The sequence below is a fragment of the Vombatus ursinus genome, unplaced genomic scaffold, assembly GCF_900497805.2.
Source record: "Vombatus ursinus unplaced genomic scaffold, bare-nosed wombat genome assembly UNPS02014785.1, whole genome shotgun sequence".
NCBI classification, from domain to species: Eukaryota; Metazoa; Chordata; class Mammalia; order Diprotodontia; family Vombatidae; genus Vombatus; species Vombatus ursinus.
Window position 1 is genome coordinate 5,418,765 of NW_020954563.1, and position 17,038 is coordinate 5,435,802.

General features: G+C 36.0%; 1 protein-coding gene across 4 annotated transcripts in view; it reads right to left on the reverse strand.

Annotated features, from left to right (window-relative positions):
- The window catches only part of ZHX3 (zinc fingers and homeoboxes 3), a 155,939-nt gene that overhangs the window by 99,710 nt on the left and 39,191 nt on the right, over positions 1 to 17,038 (reverse strand). For 2 of the 4 annotated variants that reach the window (XM_027867048.1, XM_027867050.1), the window contains exon 3: positions 515 to 651. The exons of 1 other annotated variant lie outside the window; for it this stretch is intronic. The gene's annotated coding sequence lies outside the window, so the exon portion shown is untranslated. Of the gene's footprint in view, positions 1 to 514; positions 652 to 13,725; positions 13,765 to 17,038 lie in introns of those variants that run through there. One more of the 4 variants, XM_027867049.1, reaches the window with a different exon arrangement.

Here is a 17,038-nt window from a genome sequence, read left to right on the forward strand (position 1 = left end):
CATGCAAATATACTTATAGTGGTTTTAATTTTATTTAGTAAAGACTAGGTTCATCAATCATTTCACAAGTTCCTGAGCTAAATGATGGTGTTAAATCCAATGAGGAAAAAGAATGCTGGCATGCCAAGCTCAATTATGTAAAAAGTTTAAGTAAATATCATAGAAACAAATGTTCGATTTTTTTTAGTAAATGGTTAATATCCCAGAACATTTTTCTTTCTGATCAGAATGTTTTGAGAACATTTTGAAATAATTTTTCAGTACTCTTGTTCTGCCCAATTCTCCTACACTAAGTGTTTAGCTGTGGGGTACACTTTATATACCACGAACAATATCATATCTTCTCATCTACCTCTAACAAAATAGCAATACTTTTCCTCAAACATAATTTAATATTTGCTTCTACCAAAGCATAAGTTTAACTTTAAAAATTTTAACCTTTTGAAAGCTGAAGGATAAATGCTTCCAAAGCCACACAATTTGGCCTATTCTTCAAAAAATAATTACAACTTACCTATGTCCATCTCTAAATGGTGGTCAACTATCACCAAAAATAACTGTTCCATTACAGGGGCAGATGGTAAATCAAAGAATTCTGTTGTTTCCAATGAAAACTTCAGCAGTCTCAGTACTAGTTTTCATTAACATTTCCTAGAAAAAGGATGATTTTGATCAGCTAGAAAGTAACAAAGGCACTGAAATATTTTATTTCATTAAAGAATGAGTTCATCTAAACAATGGCTAATAGTTGGATCAACTGAGAAAGGCATGCATTAAGTTGTCCTAAAACTTCCTAATAGAAGCTCAATAAAACAGCAACTTATGACAAACAAAAATTTCTTTTCCCACTTTGATCTGTCATTATTACCTTAAAAAAAATAATTACTCTGTCAAAGTTAGGCACAGTACTTTTGAGGACCTACAACTTGCCAGGACTATATTTAGAAATTAGAGGAGGTACAAAAGTAGTATAGGATATAGCCCCGTGTAATCAATGAACTTATAGTCTAGTTAAAGAAATGGCATAAACACATAAAACCACAGGGAACCATATGTAAGAGGGGTGTTTTATACCTCTACCTCAGTAAGTGAGAGCAACACTTCTCCATTTAATCAGTTAATCAGAAGTATGGGCTAAGGCCTAGACAGCTAGCTGACTCAGCAGATAGAGTCCTAGGCCTTGAGTCATTAAGACCCGAGTTCAAATGTGGCCATTTAATCTCCATCTGCCTCAGTTTCCTCAATTGCAAAATGAGGATAATGATAGCACCTACCTCCCAGGGTTGGGAGGTAGGTGAAGATCAAATGAGATATAATTGTAAAGTGCTTAATACACAGCCTGGCTATTGTAAGTGCTATATAAATATTAGCTATTATTGTTAAATCTTTTGAATAAATAAATCAGAGGCATTAAAGTACAAACAACCTAGTTAAATAGGTGAGAAGAGAGTGAAAAACCATTGGATAAATTTGAATGACACTGCACAGCAGTTGAATTGGGATTGACTGAAGAGACTCAGTCACATCCCGTGGGACTTGGATTAATAAGACAAGTTAGTTAAAAAATGCACATTTTCCAGGGCCTTGCAGCCTGGAGGAAAGAATAGTTCAGTGGAGCCCCTGAAAGGGAATTATTTGGGAAACTGGGATGGGGGAAACAGAGTGAAGAACATCTGTATTACTCCTTGCCCTCCACTTTTAATCAGAGGGTATGGGGAAAGTTTGGATTTCTCAGTGTTTTAGCAGTGTCTCCAAAGGAGCAAGGAGCAGTGGGAGTGTCAACATTGGGAGACCAGGCCAAAGGAGGAAGGGCAACTTTACAAGAAACCCAGCAGAAAACTATAGTATATCTATGGAGAACTTCATGAGTATTCTATGAAGAGGACAAAAGGTTGGCCCAGGGTAAGGAATGTCTTTCTATAGAGGAGATAGACATTATAGTAAAAACAATGACAACAACAAATAACTTGAAGAAACAAGACTTTATTGCTGGAAAAATATCCTGAAGGTTTCCCTCCTCTCCAATTCTATTCCAATGAGACTATATTAGAACTTTTACTTTTTAAAAAGAATTGTAGAAGAAAAAAACGTTGGACTCCACTGCCCCTTTCAGGGCCTCATTAACCTAGTGTAGTACAACAGAATAAAAAACTGGATTTGGAGTCCAGGTCAATTGCCAGTATTTTTGGCAAAGATTTTTCCTATTTTATTCAACATGCTATTAGTGGCACTTTACTCCCAAAATTATTTTGTATTTACTTTGTATATATTTTATCTATTTATTTGTGTGGATGTTGTTTTCTTCCAGTAGAATGTAAGCTCCTTGAACGCAGGATGGATTTTGTTTTTATCTTTGTATTTACAGTGCTTAGCACAGTGCCTGGCACACAATAGAAGCTTAATAAATGCTTACTGCCTTGACTTTAAATACCAACAGCAGAACCCTCTGTCTTATAATGAAGAGTTAATGCACCAGTTGAGGACTACATCTGAAGCCAGGAGGGGAAGTGGAACAGAACTCCTCCTGACCAGTGGTGTTGCCCTGGGAAGTGACATGGGACCAGCAGAGTAGAGACAGCCACATGAGAACAAAGTGGAGAAGAAACAACTCACCACACTCACATGTCCAGCAAAGACCACACACGTGGCAGAGACTGCATGCCACTTGAGATAAGCAGGGAGCAAGCCTGGCAGAAGCAGTGTAATGACACTGCTAGAAGAAAGTGGTCTTGCGCAGGGGGCACAACTTGACCCTCCATGCTTGTGCTCCAATCATACTTGTTCCCTATACACATACATCTCCATACATGTCCCCTAGATGTGTTCCCTCTTCTCAGTGAGGATGTGCATATTAGTGGCAAAGGGTACCCCAGGTTTATGGGAGGAATATTTTATTAATACTTTTCTTACCATGTAATTTCATTACATTGTCCTGATTTTAAATTAATCATGTTCTCTAGCTGATGAATAAAGGTAAACAGTGGGGCACTTGTAAGCTGTGGTTTTGGGGAATGCAGACCTACAGAGTACCCTGAAACATGGGGTAGCCTAATCGAGGGAATCCACTGTGCAAGGTGGAGGTGCCCCAAGTACAACCCCCAACAACTCAAATTTAACATGCCTAAAAACGAACTAATTCCTTTGTAACCTTCAAATGCCTATCTTCATCTGTTAATGGCAACATGATTCTCTTTTTCACCAGTAAGTGAAAAGTCATCAGTCTCCTCCTTCCTCACTCCTCACATCAAAACTGTTGTTAAGACATGTGCACTGCTTCTGCCAGGCCTGCTCCCTGATTATCTCAAATGGCAGGCAGTCTTTGCCAGGTGGGTGGTCTTTGCTGGACATGTGAGCGTGGTGAGTTGTTTCTTCCCAGAGGCTGTTGCTAAGTCTTGCTTTGCTGGTCCCATGGTCACTTCCCAGTAAAACACCAATGGGCAGGAGGTTGTGGAGTTCTGTTGCATTTCCAGCTTCTAGATTCAGATGGAGTCCTCCAGATGGGTCTGTTAACACTTTATTATGAGATAAATGAGTTCAGTCTTTGTTCTTTCAAGTTAAATCTTCTGAATCTGTTTCTCCCTTCCATGCTCACTGCCATTAATCTAGTTCAGGCCCTCATCACATCTCAACTACACAGATTCAAAAGTTTCCTAAGTGATGATGCCACTCCATTGATAAAAACAAAAATAAAACCCTACATCTTTCAATAAATTCCTATTACCTACAAAATAAAATACAAGGTATGCTCTGGTTCCAATCTATCTTTTTCAACCTATTTCTTAATGTTCCCTAGGTTCCCCAAGTTCTAGGAAACTGAACTACCCATCATTCCCTAAACATACCCTGTGTTTTTCCTGTTTTCCTTCATGCTAAATACTCATACTGTTCCCTTTACTGACAATAACATCTTCCCCCTCTTAGTCTTTTTCCCTCCAAAACTAAACATATGCAGTATAAGAAATCAATTAGTTGAGTGCCTCTGTACACGTATAAACACTGTAATGGTCTTCTGGTTGGTTTCCATGCCTCCAGTCTCTCCTCACTCCACTTCTCCACTTCATCCTCCACTTAGTTTCCAAAGGGATTTTCTAAAAACAGTTCTGACCATGACACTGCCTCTACTCAGAAAACTTCAGTGGTTCCCTGTTACCTCCAGGATGAAGTATAGAATCCTCTACTTGGCATCTGAAGTCCTTCATAACCTCATACTTTCTTCCCTATCCAATTTTCTTACACTTTATTACCTTCCATACTTTTTCTGCAATCCAGCTTCACTGACCTTCCTATCTGCTGCTTCTCACACATGACATTCCATCTCTCAACTCCCAAAAAAGTTTGTTGTCTGACTTATCATGGTATGGAAGTAAACTCAGGTTCTCAAAGGCCATGTCAATCAGTCAAAAAGCATTTATTCAGTGTATATGTGCTAGGCACTGTACTAAGTACTGAGGATACTGAGAAAGTCAAAAGACAGTTCCTGCCCTTGAGGAGAAGCTCACAATCTAATGTGGGAGACAATATACAAAGTATTTACAGGATAATTAGGAAATAATCAACAGAGGGAAGGCACTAGAGTTAAGAGTGAGAGAGGCTTCCTACAGAAGGCAGGGTTTTAGCTGGGAGTTGAAGGAAGCCAGGGAAACCAGAAGGTAGAAATGAAAAGGGAGAGCATTCCAGAAATGGGAATGTCAGTGAAATGCAAATTCTGCTAGGTTCTATCAAGTTGGAAAAGTTTCCAACATGAGTCTGGTGAAAAACTGTTGTCCAAATAACAGCCTAGCTAAGTGCATCATCATAAATAGAAAGCCTCCTTAATGTCTGAGGCCCCTAAAGCACATCTTAGATGGATAGGGCAGAGGCTCAATTTGCTCACATGGATTTATAGCCTAGACTGTATCTGAATTATCCTTCCAACACAAACCCCACTGTCACAAATTCACACTTCAGCTGAACTGACATCCCTACCCCCACAAGGTTCTCTTTCAAGTGATGACTACACCACCAGTACACACAGAATACCTTTATGTTAACCAGTTGCAGTTTATATCTTTTCTTGTGCACAATAAGGTCAGTTATTCTCTTTGTGGCTAAATCAATCTGCCTAAAAGGAAAAGGTTTGCTGTTAGTCTTATATTGATCATTCCTTCTTGAAAACTCTAGCTTAATTCTGCCTCTGAAATAGTGGGGAAATATAAGTGCATCTTCACTTGTTTATCTCACTTCTCTGCCTCCATTGGGCACTCCCACTTACCAAGCAGAACCATCACTTCATGATAAGCTTTAGTAGGGCTGCAGAAATCCATAAAGATGATCTACTTATGTCCAATGTGATGGCTTATTTTATTTAATTGTATTTCTTTGACATAAAGTAGGATTTGCAGGGAGATGGGAAGAATCCCTGAGAAATGATAGTGATGCTGGAAGGAAGGAACAACAATAAAATATTTATACAGAGGAGGTACAAAGGAGATATGTAGGAATTTTCCTGAACAACAGAGGAAGGAAATTCAACAATCAAGCTGACAGTAGTATGGGGCACTTGCTACTGCAGAAGGACAACTGATAAAGATAAACAACTTCTAGTGGTTCAAGGATCAGCCACATTACTTGGCGGGGTCAGGGGCGGGGGGAGCACCTAAAGAGCTGACCCTTCTGGCAATCAAGTTGTGGAGTTGGTTGAGAAGAGAGCCAATTGTGAAGGAAGAATATAGCTCTTGAGGAAGCTTTTGACACTTTACTCTTCATCTTTTTCCTCCCCCCTTTTGGTGGGCACAGAAGGGAAAAAGAGGATTTTTCAATCAACTCCTGCAACTGGCAATAGTATCTTGCAGCAGAAGAATGTGGAAATATCATGTGAAACACAGTCAGTTAAAAAGTAAATGAGAGTCCTGGAACTTGGGTCCTGCTGAGGATAAAGCAGGTCCTGGAGCTAAGATTCACACTGGTCTTAGGGTGTACAATAGTTCTGGTTCTTTAAAAAGTGTATAGTAGTACCCCAGGCTGTCAACTCAGCCCAAAATTAGAAGCAGTATGACTACAGTTCACTAAGTAGCAAAGCAGTATCATGCAGGATGCATTAGACCAGCATCATCTGATAGTGACAAACTGAAGACTGAGACCAAGATTGGCAGGAGCAAGGCAAAAATATCAAAGGACCTAGAACCTTCAGAGGCATGAGCTGCCTCCTCCTAAAACAGCCGTGGCAATATGCTCTCTATGTATGTGCTTCTCCACTTATGAACTCTTTATGCATTTACTTCTCCCACTGATGCTATATCTATTTGTAGAAGACACCCCAGATTTACAGGGGAGATGTTCTGCTACTGTTCTTGCTGTACCATTTTAGAAAATGCCTTTGTTTTGAAGTCATCATATCATCTGGGTGACTAGAACCAAGTCAAACACACATATAGTTTTAGGAGTGTGAAAACAGAGCACCTTTTCCCCAGGGACCCAACCTATAAGATAGAGAAGAAGGTAGACCAAGGGGTCTTTATATTTGATTTAAAAAAATTTTAGGACCATCTAAGACATGGAAGAATTGTGACCTGTGCTGGCAGAAGGAATACTTCATATTAAAGAAATCACAGATCTTTGAAAGTATTGAAAAAGAAATTCTATATATGGTTCTATATAATCACTATGGGAGCTATGCATAAGAAGCAGTTCCTGCTTCCAAGAAACTAACAACATAATTGGATAAATAAGACACATATACATAAAATACAACTAGTAATATCAAATACTATATAGTAAGCATCAAATGAGTGGTATAGACAGGAAGTACATACTCTAGGAGTTGATTGATTTAAGTTATCTAATTTTTAAAACCTTCAGGTATAAGCCAGCCCTCTTGGTGTTTCTTCTTTACATTTGCTTTAGTGTCATGAAAGAAAAAGACAGTAAGATATTTGTTAACTTTGAGAATTTTTAAATGATTGAAGAGATGGATTTTGGATTGAAAATATGAATAATCATACAGATTTCAAAGACAGATATTTTTGTGGCCAACTCAAAATATGGTTTTGCTTGAAACTAGATGTTCCACTATGTCCAAAGGGCAATCAAACTGTGAACACCCTTTGATCCAGTAATACCACTACTAGGTCTATATCCCAAAGAAATCATAAAAAGGGAAAAGGACCTACATGTAGAAAAATATTTGTAGCAACCCTTTTTGTGGTGGCAAAGAATTGGAAACCGAGGGCATGCCCATCAATTGGGGAATGGCTAAACAAGTTGTGGTATATGAATGGAATGGAATGCTATTATGCTATAAGAAATGACAAAGAGGAGGATTTCAGAAAAACCAGGAAAGATATACATGAACTGATGAAAAGTGAAGCGATCAGAACCAAGAGAACACTGTACACAGTATCAGCAACATTGTGTGATGATGAGCTCTGAATGACCTACCTCTTCTTAGCAATACAATGATCCAAGACTATTCCAAAGGACTCATGATGTAAAATGCTATCTGCATCCAGAGAAAGAACTGATGGAGTCTGAGTACAGATTGATGCATACTATTTTTACTTTCTTTATGGTTTTCATGGTTTTTTTCCTTTTGGCCTGTTTCTTCTTTTACAACATGACTAATATAGAAACATGTTTTATATAATTGTACATATATAACATATCAAACCACTTACCATCTTAAGGAGGAGTTTGGTGAGGGAAGGAGGGAGAAAATTTGGAACTCAAAATTTTAAAAAAATGAATGTTTAAAATTGCCATTACATATAGTTAGAAAAAATAAAATACTATTTAAAAAGAAAAAAAAAGGACTACAGGGGCAGCTAGGTGGCACAGTACATAGAGCTCTGGCCTTGGAGTCAGGAGGACCCGAGTTCAAATTGGGCCTCAGACACTTGACACTAGCTGTGTGACCCTGGGCAAGTCATTTAACCCAGACTGCCTCACCAAAAAGGAAAAAAAAAAAACTACAACAAAACCTATATTTTCTTTACAAAAAAAAAGAAAGAAAAGAAAGAAACTAGACATTCCAAATTAGCATATGAAATTTAAACTAGGAAAATAAAATTCCTCCAAAGTGTTCTTTTTATTCTCAAAATGAAAGTATTGGTACTATACTGATGCCTTAAAAGAGCTATAATTACTTTACAATTCAGTAATATTGCTATAGAAATAAATCTAGATTACAAATATTTTCTTTTAAAATTACTCACATCAAATAAATTAATACCAACATTATCTTAAGATGTCCTAAGGCTCCAACAGTTTAAGAATACACATACAACAAATAAAAGAAATTTAAAGGATTGATGAGTCATTTAAAAAAGCATTTCCTTCATGCTTTCCCAAATGGCTGGATACAATTTATTTGGCTTAATCAAGAAGGATGGAGAAGGAAAAGTATATTGAGTTTCTTCTACCACATGGAAACAGAACCCAAAAGTTCGATGAAGTACATTGAAATATCCCTCTATAATCTGTTGAAGTCTGAGACTGTATGAAAATATCCCTGGAAAAATGGTTGAAGGGCATAGGCAAATCATTGATTTCTTGCTTTGTTAGTATTATATCATTCTTGGGGACAAAGAAAGTTAGATAGCCCTCCAGCAACAGTGGTAATAGCAGCTACTATATAATATGCATGGCCTGACTCTTCATTCTCTACTTTCAAAGTCTTGAAAATGAAAATAAAGGCAAATGAAGAAACAAAACCAATTCTGTTTGCTATTCTCAAAAGAAAATAGAGAACTAATTATTAACCACATGAGAGAATGTTCTAAATAACTAATAATAAGAGAAATGCAAATAAAACAACCCTGAGTTTTCACCCCACACCCAACAAAAGGACAAAGATGACAAAAAAAATAGGAACAGTAAATGTTAGAGGGGTTGTGGGGAAGATAGGCACATTAATAAATTGTTGGTGGAACTGCTTTTTGGTCCAACTATTTTAGAAAGCAATTTGAAATTTTGCAAAGAAAGTAACTCAAATGTCCATATCCTTTGATCCAGAGATTCCACGATTATATGCAATGAAATACTGACTATAATATCAGACTTTTTTGTTTGGCAGAACATTTTATTTTTCTTCTGCCTTTTTAGTTTTTTAGTATAAGAGGTGGCTCTTGGGGACAGGGTGAAGGGAGAGACAGAATGGGAAATGCAGGTGATGTAAAATGAAAGATATCAATACAAATTAAATTTAAAAATAACCAATTCTGTTTGCTGAAAGTGAAAAAAATACTTAAGAGAGTAGTTAAACTTTAAAAACCTCAAGAAACAGTGTCATAACTAAGTATTTCTAAAGTGTTCCTTATCATTTTCTTGTGGATCCTACACTGGCCAAAAAAAAAAAATCTTCAAGGATCTATTAACGTCATCAATGTGAGTACTTCCTCAAACTGTGTAATGTTGGCTCATTCACACCTTCTTATCCTCTTTGACTATTCCCTGTCCATATCTTCCCATAAATACTCCATAGGGGTATACTCAATATGCTGAAGGTATTCTTCTAAGTCTTTTACTATTACATTCATAACAGTGTAGCAATGGGGCTATCTATTTGTTATCTCTTGCTCTCACAGCATACAGTTAGTATATTTCCTTTTCTGATTATATAACTGTTGGATGATATATTTTTTGTCACTTTTTCCACAAGTTATCACTGGTATCATAGCCTGCTTACACTATATCATCCATACATCTCTACTAATCCTTGAATAACCACAATTTCATTTATTTGGACATTGTGACATTTAATGATTTGTAACCATATAGCTTCACCAGGGGAATATTCTCATTAAAAAGATGGATTTTCATAACAAGAAGCTTTTTGGGGGCGGTTAGGTGAACCTTGTAGTCAGGAGGACCTGAGTTCAAATCTGGCTTCAGATACTTGACACTTACTAGCTGTGTGACCCTGGGCAAGTCACTTAACTCCGATTGCCTCATCAAAAAAAAAAGCAGAAAAAAAGAAGCTTTTTGTTAGAAATACTTCTAGCTTGTCCCCATTATATATACTTGCTGATGGCTTTAGATAGATGCTATTTATCATTTTAAGGAAAACTCCATTTATTCCTATGATCTCTAGTGTTTTTAATAGGAATGGGTGCTGTATTTTGTCAAAAGCTTTTTCTGCATCTACTGAGATAATTATATGATTTCTGTTAATTTTGTTATTGATATGGTCAATTATGCTGCTAGTTTTCCTAATATTGAACAAGCCCTGCATTCCTGATGTAAATCCCATTTGGTCATAGTGTATTATCCTCATGATAAGTTGCTATAATCTTGCTATAATTTGCTAATATTTTATTTAAAATTTTTGCATCTATGTTCATTAGGGAAATTGGTCTATAATTTTCTTTCTGTTTTGACTCTTCCTGGTTTAGATATCAGCACCATATTTGTATCATAAAAAGAATTTGGCAGAACTCCTTCTTTGCCTATTTTCCCAAATAGATTACATAGTACTAGAATTAATTGCTCTTTAAATGTTTAGGAGAATTCACTTGTAAATCCATCTGGCCCTGTAGATTTTTTCTTAGGGAGCTCATTGATGGCTTGCTCAATTTTTTTTTTCTGAAATGGGGTTAAGTACTTTACTTCCTCTTCTGTTAATCTGGGTAATTTATATTTTTGTAAGTATTCATTTCACTAAGATTGTCAGATATATTAGCACACAGTTAAACAAAATAGCTCCTAATTATTGTTTCAATTTCCTCTTCATTGGTGGTGAATTCACCCTTTTCATTTTTGATACTGGTAACTGGGTTTTCTTTTTTTTTTTTTATCAAATTAACCAAAGGTTTATCTATTTTATTGTTTTTTCATAAAATCAGCTCTTAGTTTTATTTATTAGTTCAATAGTTTTCTTAATTTCAATTTTACTAATCTCTCCTTTGATTTTCAGAATTTCTGATTTGTTATTTGAGAATTTTTAATTTGTTCTTTTTCTACCTTTTTTAGTTGCATGCCCAATTCACTGATTCCCTCTTTCTCTGTTTTATTCATGTAAGCATTTAGAGATATAAAATTTCCCCTAAGAATGGCTTTGGCTGCATCCCATAAGTTTTGATATTTTTTCTCATTATTGTCATTCTCTTGGATGAAGTTGTTGATTATTTCTCTGATTTTTTGTTTGACCCACATTCTTTAGGATTAGATTGTTTAATTTCCAATTAATCTTTAGTGTATCTTTCCATGGCCCTTTATTACATGTAATTTTTATTGCACCATGATCTGAAAAGGATGCATTTAATATTTCTGCCTTTCTGCATTGGATTGTGATGTTTTTCTGTCCTAGTAAATGGTCAATTTTTGTGTAGGTGCCATGTACCACTGAGAAAAAGGTATATTCCTTTCTATCCCCATTCAATTTTCTCCAGAGGTCTATCATACCTAACTTTTCTAATATTCTATTCACCTCCTTAACTTTTTTCTTGTTTATTTTGTGGTTAGATTTATCTAGTTCTGAGAGGGGGAGGTTGAGGTCCCCCACTAGTATAGTTTTGCTGTCTATTTCTTCCTGTAACTCACTTAACTTGTCCTCTAAGAATTTGTATGCTATACCCCTTGGTGCATATATGTTTAGTATTGATATTACTTCATTGACTATGGTACTTTTTAGCAGGATGTAGTTTCCTTCCTTATCTCTTTTAATTAGATCTATTTTGCTTTTGCTTTGTCTGAGATCAGGATTGCTACCCTTGCTTTTTTTACTTCAGCTGAAGTGTAATATATTTTGCTCCAGCCTTTTACCTTTACTCTGTGTGTATCTCTCTGCATTAAATGTGTTGGTTTTTTTTTGTAAACAACATACTGTAGGATTATGATTTTGAATCATAAATCTTCTATTTTATGGGAGAGTTCATCCCGTTCACATTCACAGTTATGATTACTAACTGTGGGTTTCTTTCCATCCTATTTACCGCCATTTATGCTTTTCTCTCTCCTTTTTCCCTTTCCCTCCTCACTAGTGTTTGGCTTCTGACTACCACCTCCCTCAATCTACCGTCTCCTTTTTCCCTTTCACTCCTCACAAGTGTTTTGCTTCTGATCACCACCTCCTTCAATCTGCCCTCTCTTCTATCAGCTCCGCTCCCTTTTCTTTTCCCTTTCCCCTCCTACTTCCTATAGGGTAAGATAGATTTCTATATCCAAGTGAGTATGTATGTTATTCTCTCTTCAAGCCAAATCCAATGAGAGTAAGATTCAAACAATGCTCGCCTCCCTCCCTTCTTTCCCTCTACTGTAATAGGTCTTTGCACCTTTTCTTGCAATGTAATTTACCCCTTTCTGTCTCCTGCTTTCCTCTTCTCCAAATACAATCCTTTTTTTCACCCCTTAATTTTTTTTATCATCACATAAAAGTCAACTTATAACCACACCCTCTGTTTCTATATACCTCTTCTAAATGTCATAATAAAGATATCGTTCTCGAGAGTTACAACTATCATCTTCTCCTGTAGGGATGTAAACAGTTTACTCTTATTGAATAATATGTTTTTTTCCTTTCCTGTTTATCTTTTTATGCTTCTCTTAGTCCTGTATTTCAAGAATGAATTTTCTGTTGAGCTCTGATCTTTTCATTAGGAAAGTTTGGAAGTCTTCTATTTTATTGAACATCCATCTCCTCTCCTGAAAGATTATGTTCAATTTTGCTGGGTCAAGAAGCATTTTGGAAGCTCAAAGTGCATATACAGTTTCCTAAATGCAATCCAACCCACTCTTCCTCCAATGTTGAATCCAGATCATTGTCTATCTTTAATGTCTGTCCAATATGAGGTACTGATGGACCAACTACACAGGCTGTCCTTACAACTACATATTATCATCTAGAAATTGGTCAGTTTTCATTCACTTGGTTTCTCATAGGTAGATTGTTGGGCTGAACTTTTGAACAGTTACAGATTCATCAAAGAGGTTCTATAGTATCCTAGAATTTGATGTAATCAGCACAATGTCTTCCACAACAGGAACATGTGGAAGATATCACTATTTATAAGTCAGCCCTCATCTATCCCTCACTAGACATCTTCCATGACAATGTCAAACACCTTTAGCAAACATACATCTCTTTTTTGTGTCATATGACAAAGTCATATGGCAAATGGAAGCACTATTATGAAGTGGTGATGGTACAAATTTACATTGGCCAAATACAATTATCACTGGAATCTATTAGTCAAGCAAATGAAACCAGTAAAAAAATTAAAATATGATTCTAAGTTAACAATGGCTACCTGTTTTTGTTCTATCTCCCCTCACCCCAAATGTGATTAGACCAAGGAGAAAGAAATAAAGATAAATATCAAAAAACAATACACTGACATTTGAAAGACAAAACATAAAGTAATGCCAAGATATAACCGTGAAAAAATTCTTTGGGGGTAAAAGAAAATTTTATTGCACTAAACTTTCCTAAATCATTTGGTGGATTGGTTAGCAGGAAGCATAACTATTTAAATGAAACTTTGTCAGGTTGCTTATATGATGCTTTCAGTGATAGCAAAATTCAAAGTAAGGGAATCATCCAGTTCATCTCCATGGAAGCAATTACTATGTCCAATGTGAAATCACTTAATTAAAAAAGCTAGTGAAAGATTTGAGGGGGGGAGAAGAGTTAACAAAATTACCAGACAAGAAATGAATCATTCTGGGGCAGCTCGGTGGCGCTGTGGATACAGCACCGGCCCTGGAGTCAGGAGGACCTGAGTTCAAATCTTACCTCAGACACTTAGTACTTACTAGCTGTGTGACCCTGGACAAGTCACTTAACCCCATTGCCTAGCCAAAAAAAAAAGAAAAAAAAAAGTGAATCATTTTTTTCAAGTTCTTCTATAGAATTTCATGTCCTTAAAGTAATTTATTTCTTCTCACAGTGGATTTGATTAAATCAATTCCCTTTACACATAAGGTCATTTTGACAGTGCTTAGAACTTCAGACCTGTTTAAATTCACAGAGTGAAATAAGAAATGTGCACTACTCTTTAAAAGACACAATCATGGGTAGGTATTTTCATTATATAGTATGATTGCACACCTGAGACCTGAGAAAATATTCTTTATCCTGAATTATAGGGTATTTTATTGTGATCTGGTCTGTTAAGCAATAGTATTTGTATTACTGTGAGTCATCAGCTAGAACATGAAAATGTTTTCGGTATAATGGATTTTGGCTCTAACAGTATAGCCACTGTAAAGTGATCTGACTTATAAAATGAAGAAGCATAATGCTTACTATTCCCTTGATTCCAAAAACTGTCTCTATCTTAGACTTAGATGCAGGGCTGAAATTATGTGAAAATATCACCAAAGCTTCTAGTGGATTGCCACGACAAGCGGAATCAACAATGTAGAAAGTTTTGATATGGCTTCCATATACTGTCAGCATAGGGCTATTTGTACACACTCTTCCCTTCTCTCTACTCCTTCCAAAAGCACTTGTGATCGACAATATTTATCTGCCCACTTTTCTGGCTTAAAAAAATTCTTATGTTTTGTTACTCTTAGATTATTTGTGAACTTCATAAAGTGAGGGATCTATATTTTATGACTCTATATCCCTACTGTCTAGGAAATGATTTTATATGTATCAGATGCTCTAAAATTGCTTGTTAGTAAGGATTATGCACAAAGCTTACTAATACTATTTCTACATATCTACATTTTTTCTTATTAAACTTATATTTAGAACAAAATGCTCACTAAAAGAATAAGGCCTATAAGGGACAGGTCCAGAATGAACTAAGTACTTTCTCCTCTCAAAATGGATACCTAAATCAAATGAATGCCTGGTAATATCTCTAAGTTTTAAGAACAAGATTACATATGAATGTACACATGAACGTACAAAAATATTTATAGCAGCTCTTTTTGCAGTGACAAAAAACTGGAAACTGAGGGGATGCCTATCAGTTGGGGAATGGCTGAACAATTTGTGGTATATAAATGTAATGGGATACTATTGTGCTGTAAGAAACGAGGAAACAGATTTCAAAGATGCATGGAAAGGCTTGTATGAACTGATTCAGAGTGAAGTGAGGAGAACAATTTATAAAATAACAAACAACACAATAAAGACAAACTTTGAAAACTGAAAGAAAAATGGTCAATAAAATGACTAGCCAGGATTCAGGCAGACCAATAATTAAGTATGCTGTCCACCTCTTGACAGAGAGGAAATGGATTTAGTGTACAAAATAAGACAAATAACTTCTGAGCACAGACAACAGAAGAATTTGTTTTTGCTTGCCTTTGCATATTAGTTGCAGGGAATTTTTTTTAAGTGGGGCAAGAGAGAGAGGAAATAGATTTCTGTTCATTAAAAAAATAAAATTAAGAAAAAAAGACATTAAACAGCAACAAAACTCTGATTTAACGCAATGGTACTATCTTCTTGAGGTTAAAATGCAATTATTCTTTTAACAGTTTTACATACCATCAATTGTAGCTATTCTTTACTAACTACAAACTAGTTATTTGGTTTAGTTGTTTCAGGGAGTTATGTTATGTTTTGTTATGTTTTATCTGCTGTGTTAAGTCAAAATTTATCAATAAAAACAAGATAAACCAAGCTAACATAAAATAAAAATGGATGAGTTGGACTAGGTTCTCTTTAACATCATTTCTTTCTCTAAAATTTCATGATTCTATAATTTTAGGTGATAGGTACTTTTTTACTCATGCCATCCAGAATTACTTCTCCCACAAAAATGGCCATCCTTCCCTAAGGCCATGTTAATTGTTAAGAGTTCACTTTATGTAGTCAGGCCTAGCTCCCTAATCGCACCCCTTACTCTGTGGCTTCAAGCCCCTCAATCTCCTTTGTACTTCTTCCAGTGGGAATAGTAATCAACTAATATGAATATTTCATCTCTCTCTCTTCTCTTCTCTCTTCTCTTCCCCAGTATTTAGGAAGCACCCAACAAATTTTTTCATTCATTCACAAGGGCCCATACAATGGCAGTATTAGGAATGGAAAAGGTAGAATGAAGTGAATTATTATAGGAATCAATAGGACTCAGCAAATGACTGCATATGGAGGAAGCAATGGAAAGAGAAGGATTTAAGATCACTGAACTTTTGTATATAGGTGCTTCAGATGATAGAGAAAGTACCTAATGAAAATAGGAAAGTTAGAAGAGATGATGATTTTGGGGAAGATGATGAGTTAAGTTTTAGACAGGGTTCTTGTTTTATTCAATTTTATATGCCCAGTACCTTGCAGTGTTTTACTCTTAGTTGTTGCTCAATACGTGATTATTACTGATAATTGAAGGGCATTTAGGTAGAAATGTTGAGTAGACAGTTGGTGATACAAGTCCAGAGCTTGAGCAAAATCCTATTTGGACATATATACCTGAGGAATCAATTGAAGTGAAGTGGAAGTGTTGAGTGGATAAGTTCTTTGAAGAAGCCAAGGTAGAATATGGTATACATATCAAGAACCCGAAATAGGTTCTAGAGGCCCTCAGACCTAATAAAAAGATGAAGATGCTGGATTAGCCAAAGTTTAGGAAGAAATCTGATTTTGAATGAATGAAGTCAATGAATGAAAAAGCATTTATTAAGTGCTTACTATGTGCCAAACACTGTGCAAAAGGCAGTCCCAGGCCTCATAATAAAGGGAGACACATATAGGGCAGATTTGGGAATTGTGGAGAAATCTGCTTATGTATAGGTATATGCTATGTGTTCAGTTAAATTTCTTTCATACATAAAATATAAAATCTAGTTCCTCTCAAATTCCAAGCTGCTAAATCATTTACCCAGCAACCATCTGAGGAGATTGAGACCTATCAACATTACTAGAGTCCTCTAGTACAGAGGCATCAAACTTGCTGTCTGTAAAACTCCAAAGTGCAACCAGAATAAGATTAAAATATAATTAGGAAACTTAACAAAATAAAAAAGTACAGCATAGATTTAGGCAGCTAGGTGACACAGTGGATAGAGTACCTGGTCTGAAGTTGGGAAGACTCATTTTCCTGAGTTCAAATTCAGCCTCAGACACTTAACTACCTTTGTAACCCTGGGCAAAGTCACTTAATTGTTTGCT